The sequence below is a fragment of the Meles meles genome, chromosome 20, assembly GCF_922984935.1.
Source record: "Meles meles chromosome 20, mMelMel3.1 paternal haplotype, whole genome shotgun sequence".
Lineage (NCBI taxonomy): Eukaryota > Metazoa > Chordata > Mammalia > Carnivora > Mustelidae > Meles > Meles meles.
The window spans coordinates 56455067-56475406 of record NC_060085.1 but is presented as its reverse complement, the minus strand read 5'-3'; the positions used below and the strand labels follow the sequence as shown (position 1 = coordinate 56475406).

Sequence of the window (20340 nt, the reverse complement as noted above, 5' to 3'; positions counted from 1 at the left end):
CGAGGCCGGGGGCTCCCCTGCTCTTCATCCGGAGGCAGGAGAAGGCTGAGGACCGGGTGTGCCACTTGGCACCAGCGTTTGTAGGGAAAGGGTTTCCTCGAAAAGTGCGCTCTAATGGGGGAAAAGCAGTGGGCCGAGCGTTCGCCGCGCGGCACAAGGGTGTGTGCGCGCGCGCTCGGCGAGCCCGGGCTCTTTGTCCGAGCCCGTGCGCGCGTGCGTGTGCGGTGTGTGCGAGTGTATGTGTGCGCGTGTGTGTGTCTGTGTGTGTCCGCATGGGGGGCGGGGCTGGTCGTCCGGCCCCGCCCCGGCCCCGCCCCCGGCCCGGCCAAGCTGGTATTTTTCCACCCAGCAGGATGGGTGATGCTGAGAGCTGCCTGCTCAGACAACAGACACGCGAGGTCAGGAAGAAGCCGCTTATAAATTACCGCTTCCTCCGCGCCGCCGCCAGCGCCGAGCTCCGGGCCCTGGCCGCAGCTCCGCTCGCTTGCCAGCTCCGAGCCCCGAGGACCGCGAGCCCAGAGACCCAGCCACGCGGAGAAGGAGCGAGGAGCGCGGAGCCCGCGGGCCGGAGACCGAGCAGGAGGGCAGCCCCCGGCCGGTGGAACCGAGTGCAGCCGAGCGCAGCGCCGCGGCCGCCCCAGGTACCCGAGGGACAGGGAGCCGGGCGCGCGGAGCCCCCTCTCTCTCCCCGCGCTCCAGCCAGCCCCGACCTCCCTGCCGATTGACCCCCACTCCGGCGTCCCTCTCGCCACCGAAGGAGGGACGGAGGGTCGCGCGCTCAGACTCGCTGGCGGGGCTGTTATTGTTTCCCCAGCAAAAGGGCTTGGGCTTTTCGTGCAGGCGGCAGGTGTGTGTGTGTGTGTGTGTGTGTGCGTGCGTGCGTGTCTGTGCCGGTGTCTCTGTCTCACTGGGTGTCTGTATGTATCTCTGTGTCCATGTGTGTCCGTGTGTTTCCGAGGGTGGCTGTTCCTTCTTTGCTCCAGCAATATGCACTCGTGTGTCCCAGTGTATGCCTGCTCTTCTGTGCCTTGGGTTGTGCGTGTCTGTGTATTCCGGCGTGTCTGTGATACCTGAGTGTGGCTGTGACCGTGTGTCTTAGGATGTCTGTCCTGGTGTGTGTCTGGTGTGAACCTGTTTGTATGTGACTGTGTCACCCAGTACCTGGCTGTGCACGTGTGTGTCCCTGAGCGTGGCTGTGTCTCCCGGCCCCTGGTTGCAGGCGCTTGTGTGTCCTCAGCATACCTGAGGGAGTGTCCCCAATGCCTAGAGGGCCGAACAGCCGGAGCTGATTCTCCAGGGCCGGCCCTGATTCCGGCGAGGTGATAGGGGGGCATGGCTCCAAGGGTGCTGCCCGTGTGTGGCGTGCAGGTGGCAGTGCCAACGTCCAGCCGTCTTGAGTGGCAGGACGGAGGCCCCGGGTGCCAGCTGGGGGCCAAATGGGCAGCAGGCAGGGACGGCAGGACACATCCTTCTCTGGCTTTTTCTCCTTCCTTCTGAGGGTTCCTCTTTTGAGCAAGAGGTTCTCTCGTTCCCCCTCCCAGCGGGGAAGCCAAATAGAGAATCTCAGGGACCTTCTGCGACAGCCCCAAAGCTTCAGCCTAAACTGGAGGGGGGACCTGTGGGCCACCCCCGGCCCTGGTGTTCATAGGGAGGTGTGTGCTGGGCAGGGCCACCGGCCTGGCTATTTTGGTCACTGCCTGGCCCCTGCCAGATCCTGGCGTCCCCTAGGACCAGCCCCACAGCTTGGGAGTCAGCCCGGGCCCCCATTTCCTGCCTGGAGAAATAAATCAGCTCAGTAACTGCCCAGACACTTGAATGGGGGTCTTAGGACTGAGGTTTAGTGGCGCGTGGCTGGCTTCGCGTGGCTCCACGAATTTGGACTTCGGTAAATTGGCCCACGCTTTGGCACTGCTGGCGTTTAAATAAATGCCATGGAGGAGATCTTTTTAAAATTTCTTTTTAATTTTTTCTTGGCTAGAAGGGAGGGGATCTCATCCAGAGTCTCCCAGCCAGAAGGAGTTTATTTTTGTGAGAAAGAGCGGGTGAGTGCTTAGCAACCGCCTGCCTCACTCTCGACCAGGGAGTCATCCTGGGAGTGTGGGGTGGGCATGAGAAGGTACGGGGGTGGGTGGGGGAAGGAATTGCATCAGGATGTGTTGAGGAGACTAGAGGGATGCCCGAGGGCCCTGGCTAAGAACCACCATAGGGTGGGATTGGCAGAGTGACTAGAGGTCTTGGGCCTGGCTCAGCCCCTACCTAGTTGACCTTGTGCAATCTTTTTTTTTTTTTTATTTTTGCCTCAGTTTCCTCATCTATAAAATGGGTGAAGTAGACTGGTTATGGGGTAAATAGGGACTGAGGGAGGAGCATGTCCCCAGGGAGCTCCGTTTAGTTACTGTGCCTCAATTACGGTGCCTTCATCAGTAGGTGACCTTGGGTGATTCTCTTGGCCTCTGAACCTCAGCTTGGCTGTCCGGGCAGCAAGGACACCAGTGCCGGCCTCGCTGTGTCCTTGAGGGGATTGAGGGAGATGAGGATGAATAAGCCTGCGGTAAGCTGTAAAGCCGGCCTGGGCTTCGTAGCTGCCGATGAGAGGGTGTCACGAGGTCTCAGGTCACTGGTATATGGCAGGGCCAAGGTGCACTCTTGAGCTTTTGTCTTTTGGGGATACCCTTGTGCTGGCCCATAGTGCCGCGGCAGTGGACCTCCTCTGCCCAGTTCTCTCCTCTTGTCCTACAGTGATCGGGTCACATCTGCTTCACAGTCAGGAGGCTTGGTGGAAGTGCCCATTTTAGAGATGCGCAAACTGAGAGCTGCCCAGGGGACTTTGCCTTGATCGTACTGTGGATGAAGTGGGCCTCAAAGGTCTTTCTTCGGCCAGCTGTGAGTTTTGGCCCCAAGGAGCTTTAATCACTGATGTGCTGAGGAGTTGAACTTGGACTGCCATCGAGACCTGGGGAAAACAAGGGACAAAGATGCCCCAGTCCTCAGAGTTGGAGAGAGAGTGCGTGGGATCCACTCACCTCACCCCTTGATTCTGTCCCTCGTTATTCCTTCCCCCTTCCGTGTGCTTTCTGGGGGAGCTCTTCCACTCCTCCTACACAGGTGTCGGTCCACAGGAGGCTTTGGACAGTGATGATGGTATTTTCTAACTCCCAGCTTGTTTGCCTGTCAACCTGTCAGAGGACTTGGGAGCTGAACTTCTCTGAGAGTCTTTCCAAAGGTCCTGAAATGATAAGACACTTGTGAGTCATTAGACGCATTCCTGTGTATAGGAAAGAGCTGACAAATTCATTACAACAAGCAGAATGCAGCTTAGCCACAGCCGGAGGGGGTCTGGGCAGGAATAGAGGGCTGGCCTCGGAAGCCCAGCGTCACCCCGGCAGGTGCAGGCTGATCACTCACTTCTGCAGGAAGTCAGAAGCGAAAGTCAGATTCTTTGGGTCTCCTCCTGTCCTCTGCAATGGTCAGCTTATCTTGGCCCAAGTGTGTGTTTGAATGTATGGGTTCTGGGGAGGAGTTGTGGCTGTGGGAGCCTTGAGTGTGAAAGAGAGCTCTTCTTAAATGTCCCTCACTAGCTGTTTAATACATCTTGCTAAGGTCAGCTCTGGCTTGGCCCTGGATTTGGGGTAGGATACTGGCTTTCCAGGTGCTCAAAGCCCAGAGGGAGATAGGACAGTGATCATGCTATCCAGGGCATGCTGTTAGGACTCAGGTGGCCAGGTATGCCCTGATGGCAAGGTCATAGGCATAGGGCACTTCAGCCTCCTACGAGAGCTGATGTCAGACCCGGCACCTTCTGTGAGTGGATGGGTGGAGGACAGTATGGGCTGGCGTTTTGGGCAGGGGCCATAGCAGATGCAAAGGAACCGTGGCATGAAATAGCCAAGTGTGTTTGTAGAATAGGCCTTGCAGGGTTCCTGCCCGAGAAAATGGGGGCCAGAGGGTGGAAGGGTCTGAGCATTGGGTAAGTGGGCTTGAACTTTATTCTGAGGGCGGCAGGGATAGAATGGCATCAGACTGTGTTTGGGGACGCAGTGGAAAAGCTAGTTAAACCCAGGAGCCCAGAAGACCCCCTGATGCTGGGTGGGGAACTAGGCTGGGGTCCAGGAAACTGAGGGTGGCCAGGCCACCGCTGGTCAGGGCACAAAGCATTTTCCGTGCCAGTGAATCTTGCCCTGAGCTCTTTTTGTAAACACAGGGTGAAGGCCTGGACATGCTGTTTAATAGGTACACAGGCCATTAACTTACTGGCTTTGACCTCCCTGGGAGCATGAAGCCCAGGAGTCTTTAGGGTGAATTATGTCTGCCCTGGACAGGGCTTTGGGGTTTCCCCTCCCACCTTACCTAGTCAGAGGCTTCATTTGGAAAACCTGAGCTGAGGCGCAGGGGTTATGGGTGTCTGAGAGAAAGGGCAGAGAGAATGGAAATTGCTGTGCTCTTTCTGAAGCTCTGTGAGTCAACCAACTCCCTTGTAAAAATCAATGTACAAACAACAAATCACCCAAAACAATAAAAGGGAAGGAGAGTGTAGGGAGCCAGGGGCTGGGATCAGGCAGAGAATGACTCGAGTTGTTATTATATATATATATTTTTTTTACAAATTAAAATTTCCAGGTCTAGCATGGACACACGGACTCAGCCCCCACGGGGTGGCGCCTGGGAATCTGTATTTTTAAATTTTGTCTTTTTTTTTTAAATTGTGATACAATTTACGTGTCGTGAAATGCAAAGATTCTGTTACAGTTTGATGAATTTTTGACAAATGTATACACTTGTGTAACTACCACCCAGATCAAGACAGAATATTTCCAGCTGTGAGGTTAGTAGTCTAACGCCCTTCCCCTCCTGGAGGCGACGAGTTTCTGATTTTTGTCACCCTAAATTAGTTTTGCCAAGCCTAGAACTTCATGTAAACGGACTTGGGTGGTGGGTAGCCCTTTAGTGTCTGGCTTCTTAACTGTGTGATGTTTTTGAGATCCGTCTGTGCTATGGATTCTATCATGGAATTTATCATGAGGGTGATTCCTTTTATTGCTCAGTAGTAGTCCACTGTATGGATTCACCTGTTGATGGATATTGGAGTGTTTCCAGTTTGCAGTGATTATGAAAAACCTGCTCTGAGCATTCCTGTACAAGTCTTTCAGTGAGCTTATATCGTCCATTCTTCTAGGAGTGGGACTGCTGGCTCCTAGCGTCCGCAGATGTTGACTTCATGAGAGATTGTCAGAGAATTCTCTTACTTACAGAAATATACACCTCGGGGCACCTGGGTGGCTCAGGTGGTTAAGCATCTGCCTTTGGCTCAGATCACGATCCCAGGATCCTGGGATCGAACCCTGCATTGGGCTCCCAGCTCGGGGTGGGGGGAGGTGGGGGAAGCCTACTTCTCCCTCTCCCTCTCCCTGGCTCATGATTGCTTCCCCTCTCTCTCTCAAATAAATAAAAATCTTTTTTTCTTTTTTAAAAGATTTTATCTATTTATTTGACAGAGACAACGAGAGAGGGAATACAAGCAGGGGCAGAGGGAGAGGGAGAAGGCGACTCCCCACCAAGCTAGCAGCCCAATGCAGGGCTCTATCCCTGGACCCTGGGATCATGACCTGAGCCGAAGGCAGATGCTTAATGACTAAGTCACCCAGGTGCCCCCAAATCTTTAAAAAATAATAATAATAATACATCTCAAGCAGTACAAAACTGTTTAAACTAAAAGTGATCCTCAGAGATGATTTTTTTTTTTAAATTTTTATTTATTTGACAGAGAGAGAGAGAGATCACAAGGAGGCAGAACAGCAGGCAGAGAGAGAGGAGGAAGCAGGCTCCCTGCTGAGCGGAGAGCCCGATGTGGGGCTCGATCCCAGGACCCTGAGACCATGACCTGAGCCGAAGGCAGAGGCTTAACCCACTGAGCCACCCAGGCGCCCCCTCAGAGATGATTTTAAAAAAGTGTACTATAATCTTCATTCCATCTGTCTTTATCTCTAATAACAGTAAAGGCCCGTAAGATTATACATTTTCCTCTGCATACAGCTTTAACCGTCTCCCTCAGCTGTCTACAGGAACATAGATGATCCTTTTTTATTACTTGCTAGATCAGTTTTCATTTCAGTTTTGGTTTCCTTGTGGATCTGGGGCTGTTTAGGATGTGTTCGCAAGCTAGCTGTAGTTTTGTTTTGGTGTTATCAGAAATGGCATCATAGTGTTCTTGCCACTCAACTCTTCAAACAAGGGCCATTGTGGAACTGCTGCTTGTCAGAACGTACAAATCTGCCAGGCCACTCTGAATGGCTGGTCTGCATTTGGGAGTCACTGACCCAGTCTGGCCCGTGTTAAATCACAGCAAGCGTTGCCAGCCCAGTGAATGCAAAGCACCCCCACCACGCCCGTCCCTGCCCTGTGACTTTGAAGTTCCCTGAAGGTGGGCAAAGAAGCAGACCAGGGCTGCTGGGCATTCTGAGTTGGGAGGGAACTGATGCTCATCGAGCACCGTAGATGCCGGAGCTCCCTTCCTGCATTTAAGGCCTGTGCCTGACTTCCGGGTTCTTACCCCCATCTTCTGGATGAGTTCGCCCGGTCTCACAAAAGTGACTTGCTGCCGCTCACACGGCCGGGTTTGAATGGGAAGGGGAACTAGAACCTGAGCCGGTCCTTATCCCCTGGCAGCATAGCAGAGGCATGCTGAGCACCTACGGGGTGTCAGGCGGGAGGCCAAGGCCAGGAGGGCAAGGATAAGTAAGACAGCCCCCGCGCTCGGGTGGCTCAGTGTCACGGGAAGGATGAAGAGCTGTATCAGGAAGAGGTCAGTGAACAATTCCAGGCGGCTTAGCTAAGGGCAGACCATGGTCCGGTCAGGGAAAAGTGGGGAAGGTCTGAGGAAGAGTGGTCCTCTGGCCAGGGAGCGTGGAGACTTCGGGACCTTCGGACCACCGTCCCACTTTATAGATCTGGAGACTGAGGTCCAAGCGAGGCTGATAAGCTATCAAAAGGGCCATTGTTCTCAAACTTGCGGTTCTTCCCCAGACTCAGCCTCCATTCAGAGATTCTGTTCAACAGGTAAATCGGGAGGCGGTGTTTTCACTTGCGCCTCAACTCTTGATGACCACGTTCACAATTCAGATCCTAATTTTAACACAGCTAATGGGAAGGTGGAGCGAGATTCCTTAGGACTGGACCGCCCAGGAGACACCTGCAGACACTGGGGTGGGGGGTCCTGGACAGCTGGACCTCCTGGCTCCTGTGGGAGCTCTGGCTCGTGGCCGTGGTGTGGGATAGAATCAAGGCAATTTGTAAGAGGGCTGGAGGGCAGGAGAATTGAGTTCTTCTGGTTTTGCTCACTTGGGTCCTCCCCATTAAGCAGAAGCTTGGACCACATCTCTGAGGGGTTCCTAGGGTGGACATTTGGAGAGACCTGCCCTTCCCCTACTGCTCTTCTTTGCACACAGTAGAAATACTAAGCCAGTTGCTGCCAGGTCCCACCATCCCCTTTCCAGCAGAAGGTCTTTAACCCAAGCCAGGTTGCCTGCCTGTTGCCGGGTGCAGGGTGGAGGGGTGAAGTGGATTTCAGCAAAGTCATGCTTGGTGGGTGAAGGGCACCGGAAGTGGGTGGTCCTGAGGGCTCTGCCCTCTTGCTCCATAGCCAGTTGGCACCTGGAGGTGATGGCTGCTGAGATCTCAGGGAAGACCCAGGCCATGATTTCAAGGACATTCATGCTCTCACCAGATGGCACTTGGTATCTCCTCTCTGGGGGGAATATCCCTACAACTTGAGACAATAGGCTCCTTGCCAGCCTCCATGCCTCCTAGGTACCTCTCCATACGGTCCGTGTGCATGCCACTCTAGTACTCAGAAGCCTTCAGTGGCTCCCTAGTGCTTCGTGAAATCAGGTTCACACTCCTTGGCCTGACAGGAGAAGCCCTGCAGGATCTGGCCTCTGGCCCGTGTTTATCCTCATCTGCTACCACTTCTCCCCACTTCCTCGTGATTTGGCTGGTTTCTGCTCCAAAACCAAGCCTCGGGCTCCCTTGGCTCTGCCCATGCTCATGCCACAAGGCCCTTCCTCCTCCTTTTTTCTTCTTTTTATTTTTTTAAAATTATTATTATTATTTTTAACGTAGGCTCCATGCCGCCATGGGGCTCAAACTCACGACCCTGAGATCAAGAGTCTCATGCTCTACTAACTGAGCCAGACAGGCACCCCTCTCCCTTCTCTTCTTATCCCCCCTCTTCAGGTCAGCTTGAAGCTATCTGCTTCATGAAGCTTTCCTTTGGCCCCTTAACTGTGCCTGGCACATAGTAAGGACTCAGAAAGGAGCAGACAAGACAAAGTGTATGTCCATCAACTCACCTTGCTCAGAGCCTCTGTAGCGCACAGTTAGGTCTTTGTGGTCTTGCCTTTTATTTTGTTCACCTGAGTTCACATCGGGAGGGATAGATGCTTCCGTGTCCAGCCTGGCACACAGTAGGTGCTCAGAACACAAAGGCTCTCCGATCCCCTCTTACCCTGAAATAAGAGCCTGTAGTTAAACATCCGAATGGGTCCGGGCTTGGAAGTTACGTTCGCCCGTCTCCATCCATATGTATTGGTTCTAGGGCCTGGGGATGTGGCAGGTGAACCAGACAAGACCAAATCCTGGCCATACCCTCATGGAGCTGATCATAAAATAGTTGAATGAATTATCCCAGCGGCCTGGGGCACCAGGGTTTCAGTGTAGGATCAAGTTCCAGGTTTGAAAAAAGAATACCAGTTGCTGCAAAATGGTCTCCCGGGCCAGTTCTGGACCACAGACATGTTTTGTGTTGCCCGCATAGACGCGAGTTCTAGAATTTTCTCATTCAAGCCAGTGTTTTTCAGTGTGGTTTTTCTTTTTTTCTTTTCTTTCTTTCTTTTTTTTTTTTTTTTTTGCATCTGTTTCTGGTCATTGTCTGGGGTCTCTGAACATCTGGACATAACCACTTGGCAGCCCCCCTCGGACTCTCTGGCATGCCCCAGTGCTCCCCACACCAATCCCCCCACCGGCTGCTTCCTCTGTGGGGCTCCGGAGGCATAGAAATGTGTTGCCAGTGGCTCCTGGGCAGGTGGAGGCATTCTACTCCATTCATTCACCAGGGTTGGCAGCTGGCAGTGTAGCAGAGGGGAGAGAGGGCTTCACGAAGGCAGGCTCTCTGTTTCTAGCCCTCCAGGGGGGACCCTTAGTGCTTTCCTGGGTAAGGAGTGGAGTCCCAGGCTGGAGCTGGGGAAGGCGGCCCCCACAGGGCTCCATGTAGGTCTCGGTGCACCCCCACATCAGGCTGAGACCCACACCTTCCCGGGCAGCCCCTCCACTGCCAGCCTCTGCTGTGAGTTCTGGGTTGTGGGCTCCGGGCGGAGAGGGTAATTTGCCCCCTTGAATGCTAAAGATCACCAGCCTTGGGCCGAGAAGCTCAGCGGCAGCCGTACTCTGCCAGAAAGAAGCCCCAAGTCAGAGACCTGGGATGTTTTCAGTGTATCTTGTTTCCTTGGCTGAGCCCAAGAATGACGTCCGGGGATCAGTACCTATTCTTTAAGTCTCACTGCGTGACCTCGGAGGGGTCCTCGGTAGTTGCGGGGCTCAGAGGCATGGGAGAAGCTTTCTGCCTTTCCCACATTTCATTGCCTCTGACCCCTGCTTGCGGTTCCCCCAGCCTGGGGGTCGTTGCTCTACCTTGGCTCAGTCCTGGGGTACGGCGACAATAGCAGTGATGTACCTGGGCTCCTCAGACTTGAAAGTCATAAACATGCCGAGAGAGCTTGTTAAGATGCCCCTTTCTATGTGGGACGACCAAATGGAGCCTTGAGATTTCTGCATTTCTGTCCCAACTCCCAGGCTGTTGTCAAGGCTGCTGGTCTGGGGACCACACTTTGAGTAAAGGAAGTCCATCCCAGCTCTTGGACGCCTGTGGCCCTTCCCTAAGCCAGGCCAGGTGCCTGGGCAAGATCTTCTCCCCACCCATCCCAAGAGATACCTTTATTCCCATTTTGCGTGTGAAAAGGTGAAGCCCCAGAGACTGTGGGTAACTTGCCCAAGGCCACACAGCTGGGAGGTGGCTGAGCCAGGGCCCTCTGGGCCAGCGCCACTTTGGAAAGGATGCTGGTGGGGAAGCCGTTTTCTGCTGAGCAGGTCCAAAAGCCACAGGAGGCATTTTCAAGGCAGCCAAGTCGGATGTAAATTAGGGAGAGCCCAGGGCCAGCCCTACCGAGCTGACAGCAGGGCAGCCCGAGGCCATGTCAGGATCAGGTCTAAAGTGGGACTTACTGGGTGCTGGCATTTGCCTGGTATGGGGAACCATTGAGGGGGTGCTCGCAGCTCCTAGAAAATAATTGTGGAGCTGCTGGAACCCAAGAAGGCTCCTTCTCACTGTTACACAGAATCCCAGGGTGGAGGGCTGCCTGGAAGCATCGGCAGTGGGATGGGTAGAAGCTGGGACTTGGTACGGTAGTTCTTTAAATGCGCATTCTTGCAGCGCGGAGATATCTCATTGAGGACTGAGGTTGCCGAGATCTTCTGCTTGTCTGGGGCTTTGTTTTTAACACGGGGCATGTGCCCCAAGCAACTGGAAAGAGCAGAACAGATTTAGAGTCTAAGTTCGGGAAATGTGGTCACGGGATGTGAGGTCCGGTTATCACCTGGGAGCTTATTACAATGTAGAATCAGGAGCCCCACCCCAGGCCTGCTGACTCAGACCCTGGGGGTGGGACTCAGCAAGTTTTAAGATGCCCTCCAGGCTTACCTGTGAGAAGGGCTGATTTTTCCATCTGCTGCCAGATGCCCAGGGGCCCAGGAGGGTCATTCCTAACCTTTGCTATAGGCTGAGGGTTCCTGGGCTGCAGGGGGACCTCAGGTGTCATTTCATCTGTGCCCCACTTTTCTGATGGCCTGACTATCAGTTAATGGGGCATGCATGAAGTTACACAGCATATCTGAGGTAGAGCATAGGTCTGGATTCTTAGAGCTGCAATGGTAGAAATCAGTTCAAACTAACTAAAAAAAGGAGGGAGAGAGGAAGGAAGGAAGGGAAGGAAGGAAGGAAAGAAAGAAAAAAAAGAAAGAACATTTACTGACTCTTAATTGAAAAGCCCCAGGGTCATACTTCAGGCATGATTGGATACAGATGCTGAGATATGTCATGAGGACTTTATCTTTCTGTCCATTCCTGGACTCCTCTGTTGGTTTTATTCTCCTCGGGGTACTGTCAGCTGCATAGGATGCATCCCCTCCCAATATAGCCATCTCAGCCTAGAATGAGCCTTCTTTTTTCCCAGTATTCTTAGCATGAGCCCATGTTATCACTCTCATTGCCCACGCTTGGCCAGGTGCTTGTCCTTGTGCCAATGGTCACAGCCCCTCTGATTGGCTAGGCCCTGCTCACATGCCCACCCAGAACCCTATGGGCTGAGAGTGGGTGTGAGTGTGTCCAGATGGGTGTCCAGGTGGAGGGAATGTGAGGCACCTCCCAGAAGGAGCATGGGTGCCAGCAGGCCACACACACGGGGGCTTAGTGCCGTTCTTACCCTCCTCTTTGAGCTGGGTTGCCCTCATTGCAACTGCTAAGGTCTCGAACCAGATAGAATTACACTCCTTTTCCTGGGTCCTTCAACATTTTGCTTATAAATGTGCATTAAACACGCTACCTTCATCTTACCCTTTGTCCCTCTTCCCTTGATGTAATCCGGGATAGCAAGTTACACGGTCCCCTGGCACCCACACCTGCTGTGGGCATGACTAATCCACACCTGCCTTCACCGCGCCATGTGTTCCCCCAGAAAACGAAGCCTCTGTGATGTCCGTGCTGCATGTTGGCCTTTACCATGGGGTTCTGGACTCCGTGAAATCAGGGCCTTCAGCTATCTTGTTTATTGCTGGGTTCCCAGGGCCTAAAACAGTGCCTGGCACATAGAAGGTGCTCAAGAAATTTTAATATATATGTATTATTTTTAAGTAATCTGTTCCCCCAACGTGGGGCTCGGACTTAAAACCGCAAGACCAGCCAGGCGCCCCTTACCGAATTACTGATTGAATATTCCTACCCCACGGTGCCCTGAACGTTCGCTGGGCACCTAGGTGAGCCCGTTGAATGTGGGGGCGCTGCCATTGCAATGAGGCTTTCTTTTTGGGGGACCAGGAGCTCTGCAGACTGCTAGGGCCATGTTTCTGAGTCTGAGGAAGGGGCTCCAAGGGAGGGCAGGGTCCTCAGGTACATTAAGGAAAGACTTGTCCACCCTTCAGGCCTCTTTCTGCCCTCCCACCAAGGGTAAATAGCCTTCCCTGCTCTGCTGATCCATATACCTGTTCATTGAAATGTGTGATCTTCGTTGATAAGAAGCCATTTCCTGGTTTTCTGAATTTTTATATTCTAGGAAACCAGGGGAGCCTTCCAGCACAGCTCTGCTGGTGGAGTGAGGCAGCTGTGATCTTCCCCAACTCACATTTTTTCCCAAACCCAGTGCCAAAGAACAGGAGGTGTTCTATTTAAAACAAAACAAAACAAAACAAAACAAAAAAAAAACAAGGCTTCTGGGGTCATTCACATTGGGGACTGCTTGACTCAGCAGAGTTCAACAGATTCCTTTGGCACGGTGATTCTTGGAGCCTTTAACCAGTCGATGAGTTATCATCTTTTCCAAGAATCTGGGGCCCCCAGGGCCTCCCTCAGCCCCTCTGTCTGGCTGTCGCGTATCCTTGTGCTTCTACACGGGAATAGTCCTGGGCCCATGGCTAGGCTTCTGTGGGGCTCCCGGGAGTGTAGGCTTCTGGGGCAGGACAGGGCGGGGCAGGGGCTAAACGGTTGCTGCCACTAGTTCTTACTGCTGACAGTTCCAGGAGCCGGGGGTGTGTGTGTGTGTGTGTGTGTGTGTGTGCGCGCGCGCATGTCTGCAGGTGTGCGTGTGAGCATGTATGTGTGCAGGGATGCGGGGACACCCCAGTGTTGACTTGGCCCCTCCCGGTGTGCAGTCGCACTTGAAGACTCCGGGTCCTGCGTACAGTCCCAGGCTGACCACATCTTGTCTTTCCTTCTGTGTTTCCTCTCGTTGTATTAGGTCCAGACCAACAGCCCTTGCTGAGGAGCCTCCAAAACGTAAGTGACATTTGACCTCTCCGTGGTGTTGGCATCTCACCGTGTGGGGTCCTCAGGCCCTCAATGTTCCCTCCAGGCTTGAGGAGGAAGCAGAACCCCCAGGGCTCCGGGACCTCGTCCACAGGTCACCTCTGGGTGGTGGGTTCATAGCCCAGGTTGGCCCCCTTCGCCTGCCTGTGCCAGGGAAACAGCCCTGCTGATGCTGAGCACGAATGTTGGAGTCTGGCCCAGACCCCATCCTGGCTCTGCCACTGAACAGTGACGGAGCGAGCACTTGCGCACTTGCGCCCGTGCACGAGGGGCGGGACAGGGAGAGCAACCTCAAGCAGACTCCCTGCTGAGTGCAGAGCCCCTCCCCGCCGGCTGATCCCACTCCCACCACCCAAAAGATCGGCACCAAGAGTGGGTGACTCAATCAACTGAGCTACCCAGGTGCTCCTAAAGTTTTTCTTTTTAAAGAATTGAAAACCTTTGGAAAAGTGGAAGGGAGGAGACAGCGAACTCCTATATAACTTTCACTGAGATTTTCCTTCCCCTCGTTAACATCTGCTGCATTTGCTTCATTTCTCTGTGTATGTTATAAAAATACCACATTAAAACTCTTTTTTTTCTGTTGACTCATTGGTGAGTAAATTACAGGCAGTGCCCCTTTACCCTCCTAATCCTTCGTACGTGTTTCGTAAGAGCAAGGCCCTTCATTCTCTTATACAAGCACATGCAATTATCAACCCCAGAACGTTTAACATTGACCCAATTCTGTTATCTAATCTACAGACCTAAATGACGTTTTGCTGACTGTCTCATATTTACAGAAGCTCCCCCCCCACCCCCAGTTCAGGATCACAATGATTTTAAAAGGGGTTTAATGGGGCGGGAACCTGACTTTTCTGCAGATGACTTCTTCACCTTGATCTAAAACATCCTTACTAGGGGGGTTTTTGGAAGTCTTTTCGTCATGACATTTGGTAAGAAATAGATTTTACGACAGGATGCCACCCGTGCTTACCCACACACACATGCTTGAAAGTGAAACCAGTCCCACAAAATAACTCACATTTTCAGCATCTTTAGGGCTCTGTTCTATTCTCTTTTATAAAAATGATAGTTCTGACCCATTGAGTTGATTCCATGACCCACTATAGACTCTGTTCTGGAATGGGAAAACCGTAGCTTCTTGGGCAGAAATTTCTCTCAGGAGGGTAGGTAGTGCCCTGACCAAGCTCGTCCTGGTCCAGACTCAAGAGTTCAGTTGATTGGGGGTCACCTAAAAAGCCAAGACTAGGAGAAAGGCCATGAAGACCCTGGCCCATTGCTACCCATGGTGGACCTGACCCCATCCCTAAAATCAGGCATTCCCCCCGCCCCCGGGCCCCATGACCCCATAAAGAACAGGACCTTCTGTTCTTTATGCTGTGACATGAGGCAGGTGTATCACTGGTGGCCCAGGACACCTCCCTGGCTAGCTGCTAAGAGGGCATGGAGTTCTAGTCTGTGTCGGCCTCCAGAGGCACTGCCATACTGGTCACAAATGTCACTAAGGATAATCCCGAACACGTAACTAAACTCTCTAACCAGCACCCTCGATTCGCTGTCAGAGAGATTTACTGTGTAGTGGCTCATTTCTGCCCACAACAATCTCAGGACAGGTGCTGCTGTTCTTGTAAAAACGGCAGGTACATTTATTGAGCACCTATTGTGTATCAGGTACTGCTAGGTACTTCACAGACCCATGTCCTCAGAGTAGCCCTAGGAGTTAGACACTGATATTATCTCCATTGTACAGATGGGGAAACTGAGGCACAGAGAGGTGACTTGACTGCCCCCCCCCACCGCCCCCACCATAGTCACACAGCAAGGAAGGATTTGAACCCGCCCCTGTTCTGACCCTGGTGTGCATACCAGCCAGCACTGCTCTCCCTTCCCCCCAGACTGGGAGCAGACTCCTGGGCAGGCCCATTCCCAAGGCCTTGTACTTGTTAATGAGTAGCCTGGGCAGCCCAGGAAGCCAGATGCCGGCTACTGCGAAGCTGGAGTATGGGTTCTGCTTCCAGATAAAGTCTTTTGCAAGGTGCCCAGCCCCCATCGGGGCAGGCGGCTTTAGAGGCTATGCCCAGATAGAAGCCAGCCACTGTTCCTCTTCTTTGAGGTCTGCTGATCCATCCACACTTCACAGGAAATCCCCTGGAGGCTGAGAAGCGGGTTTGCTCTCAGGCCTGTGTGATGCCTCCTCCACATGGCCCTCGTGGCTTACTCTTTCCGAAAGGGCACCATGGCTATTCGGTATGGCAGGCAGCAGGATTTGGAGGGGGTGGTCTTTAGGGAACCCAAGCTGTTCCCTCTGAAGCCGGAGCACTACCAGGCATGTAGCTGTGTGGCCATCCTCACTGAGGCCTCCAGGCTCCTGTGTAAAAAAGGGATGGCAATCACTCACTCTAGCCCCTCGCAGGGCGTGTACAGCTGGACGGTAGCTGAGACATAGATGTTTGTCGGTTGTTAGCCGTCTCTGAGTTACTAAGGAAGCAGCCAAAAAATGGATTCCTGATGGGGACAATCCATATCGTGGAAAGTCCGTGGAGCTGGAGAATCAGACAGTCCTGGATTCAAATCCTGTCTCCATCCTGTGCCAACTCTGTGACCTGGAGCGGAGAGTCCCTGAACTCCTCCAAGCCTCAGCTTTCCCACCTGTAAGATGGAGCAGTGAGAGCCCCCAGGAGTCTTAGACAGCGAGTATGGGATCGAGGTAATGGTCTGTGTCGTCGCGGTGGAGTTTGAAGCATTTAACAGGCCTAACAAAATCCATACCCAGCACCCGAGTATATGTTCTAATTTCACCTCCCTGGCTGGGATCCCCTAGAGCAACCTGCCTCACTCACCTCACCTGAAGATCACATCCACCCTTTTGGGCGTCTGTGGGCCTTTTAGCTGGAGGGGGACCTCTCTGGGCTTGTTACAAGAATGCCCACGTGGCTTCTAAGCCCCGCCCCCTCCTGGACACCACTCCCCCACGTTGTAAACTCCAGCAGGGGGAGGGGGGCGTTCATACAATGGACCTGTGACCCCTCCAGAGAGAGCATCACCCTCTTTGCTCGCTCCCTGGAGGGGCCAAGACAGTGAGAAAATGGTATTTACTGTTTGTCTGCCCCAATCATAAAAATGATACATTCTAAAAAACTGAGATCTATTTGACCTACAACATTTTGTAAGTTTAAGGTGTTAAAAAGACATTTGGATTTGATACATTTATACCCACATGGGATTGTCACTGTAGCCTTAGCTAACGTTTTTGTAGGGCCACAGATTCTCATTTCTTCTAGTGTTGGGAAGTAATGTATTTTTAATACAGAAAATTTGGAGAGCACAGAAAAGTCAAAAGAAGAAAATAAAATTCATCTCTGTTCCTGCCATGCGGACATAACCATCTCACAGTGAATTTGTAAACACGTGGGTAAATACACATTTCCTTTTAAAGTTGAGGGCACCTGGAGGGGCCCAGGTGGTTAAGTGTCTGCCTTCCACCCAGGTCAGGATCTCAGGGTCCTGGGACCAAGCCCCACATCAAGCTCCCTGCTCAGGAGGGAGTCTGCTTCTCTCTCTGCCTCTGTTTTTCCCCTCTGCTTGTTCTCTCTCTGTCCCTCAAATATATATCCAAAAAACTTCTAAAAAATTAAATAAAAATAAAGTTGAACTCACAGTGTGGCCATAATGGGGACAACTTCCGGCGCCACCCCCCCTTTCTTAGTGTTTTTTTCTGGGTCTTACGTCTTCTAAGTCAGGGTCAGCAGATTTTTTTTTTTTAAGGCCTGGATAGGATGTATTTCAGGCTTAGGGGCCTGTGGTTTTGCCTCCACTGATCTCAGTCTCACCTCTGCTGTTGTAGCCAGAATGCGGCCACAGATGAAATGCAAATGAGTGGCTGTTGTTTTATGCCATTAAAACTTGATTTACAAAAACAACCTGCCAGATTTGGTCCAGGGGCCAAAGTTTGCTGACCGTCCCCCCCCCCCCCCCCCCCCGCTCCCACCCCCCACCCCTGTTCTTAATTAGTTTTGATTTGTTTGGGTAAACCATCATTTATTTAATTAATCCCCTAGTGATGAGAGATTGGCCACTGGTAGTTTCTTTCATGTAAACCACTGTGCTGTGAACATTCTTTTTTCCTTTCTGTTTTTAATAGTGGTAAAATACACATAACACAAAATTAACCATCTCGACCATTTTTAGGTCTGTAGTGTGGAGTGTTAAGTATATTCACATTGTCGTGCAGCCAGTCTCCAGAACTTTCTCATGTTGCAAAACCAAATGCAGTGACTATCTCGGGGTATCTTTATGCATCGGTCTGGTTCAGAAAATTGGAATTGCTAGCCTGGAGGGGGTGTGCATTTTGAACGTGCTGGGCACCTGTTGCCAAATCACTGACCCTCAGAAATTGCCCTAATTGAAGCCTCTGCCGGTCTTCGGTGACAGCCCGCAGGCCCCAAGGGGGAGTGGAGCTGGCCACTTCCCTGGGGTGCCCCTGCCTTCAGGGCTTCAGGGAGCAGCAGATTTAAAACAACCCATCCCAGAGAAGCAGTAGTCAGTCTGCCCGCCTTCCTCTTTTGGGGAAGAAACTAAAAAGTCAATAAACAAGATGTGTTAGGGATACTGGACCGTTCTTGGAGGTTGATCCATCTAGACCCTTTAGAGAGAGGAGAGATGTGGTTAAGACCAACTCAGCTGTCCAGTGAGTCTGGGTGTCAGTGGTGTTTGGCCTCTACCTTGCTGTGTGACCCAGGGCAGGTGACTTAACCTCTCTGGGCCCTCGGAGTCTCTGTCAAATAGACACGAGGTAGAATCTCTCCTCTCTGGTTGAGGATCAGGAAAGAAGGTCTACGAAAGCACGTCGCCAGCACGTCGCCCGTACCAGTACCTGGTGCTGTGATAGCTGTTCTTACTGTTGCTGTTAGGGTTACTTTTAACACCTCTGTTAGGGTGGTCTGAACATAGAGACGGTACTAGCATGTGCAACCCTTCGCAGTTCTCAGAGAAGTTTTCCATCTTAATACTTGCAATATTTTGTAGCATAGTTATTACTGTCCCTGCGTAACAGGTGAGAAATTTGAGGCTCACGAGGTCAGCGGCCAGCTCGAGGTCAGCCATGGGTCAGGACAGGGAGCCCGGGCTTTAGTCCACGCCTTTGGCTTGTCGTCCGTTCCACACAGCAGCTGCTGGACGCTAGGGCTTCTGGACGACCAGGGCTAGCGGGAGCTGCCTCTTCTGGCCTCACCTGTGGTGGGAAAGCTTGGGCCTTCGGTGGAGAGAAGATTCTTTGGTTTATTTTCCTGTCTTGGCTCTTAGTCCCAACAGTGGGCACATGGGTTTGGCCCCCCCCCCAACAGGAGAGAGGTTACAGTACTAATGGGTGCCCCCCCCATCGCCGACACACACACCACCACGCGATTGTCCCACACTAGCTGGATGTCCTACCTTAACAGCTCACTTCTGACACTTTACCTGGATCTGCAGGTTAATGATTCAGCCCTCCAAGGCTGACCGCGTACTCCGTTGCCTGTTGTAAATTTCAGATTGCCTCGTGTGCTTTTTGGCCCACTGGCTAGAAATCGGAAGCTTACACGACCCCTTCCTTGGGTTTGATTAGTTTCCTAGAGCAGCTTGCAGAGCTCAGAGAAACGTTTTATTGACTAGATTAGTGGTCTGTTAGTAAAGGCCATAACTCAGAACAGCCACAAGGAAGAGATAGGGCAAGGAATGTGGGGAAGGGGCTTGGGGCTTCCCTGCCCTCCTCTCCAGATGCTACTCTCTTCAAATCTCCGTGTGTTCCCCAGTGTGGAAGCTCTCCTTTAAATTTTTATGGAGGCTTCATTACTTAAGCACCATTGATTAAATCATTGGCCTTTGGTGATGGAACTCCCGTCCAATCCCCCTCCTTTTCCTGAAGGTCAGGGGGGTGGGACTGCACGTTCCAACCTTCTAATCACAGGGTTGCTTCTCCTAGCAACCAGCCCCTAGCCTTAGGTGCCTTCTAAAAGTCATCGTTAACATAACAAAGGACACCTTTCTCACTCTGGACCACTTAGGAATTTTTTTTTTTTTTTTTTAAAGATCACACTGATGTGTGCAGGCACGAGCAGGATTTGGGGGAGGGGAGAGGGAGATTGGGAGCCCGACGTAGGGCTCCATCCCAGGACTCCAGGATCATGACCGGAGCCAAAGGCAGGCGATTGACCATCTGAGCCACCCAGGCACCCCTCTCATCACCTAGGAAATTTCTAAGAGTTCTAGGAGCTCTGCCAGCAACTGGGACAAAGACCACATATATAGTTATATTATTCTAAATCACCATATCACAGTTTGCTGCTGTTGTTGTTGCTGTTTTCAGAAACCAGCAGGGCATTTCAAAGACGAGAGCTGCCTGCCCAGGTGAAACCTGAGAGGGGTTTAAGGGAAGTCTGTTCTCAGCCAGCAGATAGTATTAAGTCCAGAAACCCACGTTCTCCAAAACAGGAGCCTCCTGGGTCCTAAGGCTAGAGACACCTCTGGGTTCGGAGAGACTGGCTGCCCCAGGGAGGTTACCCGGGGTCAGTATTCAGACCCAGCCGCCCCAAGCACCACCTGCAGCACTGCCTTCATCTACCCACTTCCCACCAACATGCTGGGGGACCTTGGATGAGTCATTTCCCTTCTCTAGGCCCTCACCTCCCTCTCTGGGCTGGGTGTCTCTGTGGGGCTATATACTTGGACACGTCTTCCCATAATGGAGTCTCACCCCTCAACCTGTGGCCTTCATCCCGAGGAGTAGCGGAGGCACTTTTGAATCACTGGCCCCTCTGACCCTCATCCCGCATTGCCTTGCATCCCCGAATTCCCCCATCCTTGTTCCTGTCATCACCTCTGAGCTCTCGCTCTGTGGGTCCCATCAGGGCTGCCGGGTTGTGAAGGGCGCATGCCTGCCTCCCTCTGTCCTGCCTCAGTGAGGGGGACATGGTTCTCATTACTGTTTTCAGGTTGAGTGGTGCTCTGGCCTTCTGTCTGATTCCTTCCCAACCTTCTCTGGGACTCCTGCCTGCCCCCACTGTGTCCCTGACCTGAGAGCTTTCTCTCACCCATTAAGTTAGAGGCTTCCCATCTAAGTACTAAACATGTCTGTCCCTGCTTGGCTTCTGAGATCGGACAAGATCAGGCCCAGAAAGAGACAGACCATGTTTTGATAGGGACTCATGATCTGTGGGAAGGATACCACGATCAATGAG

At 52.5% G+C, this 20340-nt stretch overlaps 1 protein-coding gene across 1 annotated transcript in view; it reads left to right on the top strand.

Annotated features, from left to right (window-relative positions):
• The first annotated feature begins 348 nt into the window (after window positions 1–348).
• The window catches only part of SLC6A6 (solute carrier family 6 member 6), an 83206-nt gene continuing 63214 nt past the window's right edge, over window positions 349–20340 (top strand). Inside the window, exons 1-2 of the mRNA XM_045991763.1 lie at window positions 349–641; window positions 13056–13093. The gene's annotated coding sequence lies outside the window, so the exon portion shown is untranslated. The remainder of the gene's footprint in view (window positions 642–13055; window positions 13094–20340) is intronic.